Raw genomic sequence first — 628 nt, 5'->3', positions numbered from 1 at the left:
CATTTTATCTATCAAAATGTCAAGAATGACATGATTTAGAACTTTAAGTTAAGAATAACCGTCTAAATACTATTGGTTATAAACTCGTTACTTTCATTTGGAGCAGTTAATATTTTCTATTTAATCAGATTATAGTCCGAAATGTAAGTAGAGTTTGATGCGTTATCATTGAAAAATAGGGAAATAGCAAATTAAAAAAAACATAAAAACCTGGCAAGTGCGAGTCGGACTCGCGCACGAAGGGTTCCGTACTATAATGCAAAAAACGGCAAAAAAAAAAACGGTCACCCATCCAAGTAAGTACTGACCCCGCCCGACGTTGCTTAACTTCGGTCGAAAATCTCGTTTGTTGTATGGGAGCCCCACTTAAATCTTTATTTTATTCTGTTTTTAGTATTTGTTGTTATAGCGGCAACAGAAATACATCATCTGTGAAAATTTCAACTGTCTAGCTATCACGGTTCGTGAGATACAGCCTGGTGACAGATGGACGGACGGACGGACGGACGGACGAACGGACGGACGGACGGACAGCGGAGTCTTAGTAATAGGGTCCCGTTTTTACCCTTTGGGTACGGAACCCTAAAAATGAAGAAAACAAAAGTTTGTACCTAATAGTAATAGATTA

Source organism: Cydia splendana, chromosome 21 (genome assembly GCF_910591565.1).
Source record: "Cydia splendana chromosome 21, ilCydSple1.2, whole genome shotgun sequence".
NCBI lineage: Eukaryota > Metazoa > Arthropoda > Insecta > Lepidoptera > Tortricidae > Cydia > Cydia splendana.
The sequence above is the reverse complement of the archived record's forward strand: the minus strand, read 5'-3'. Positions refer to the sequence as shown.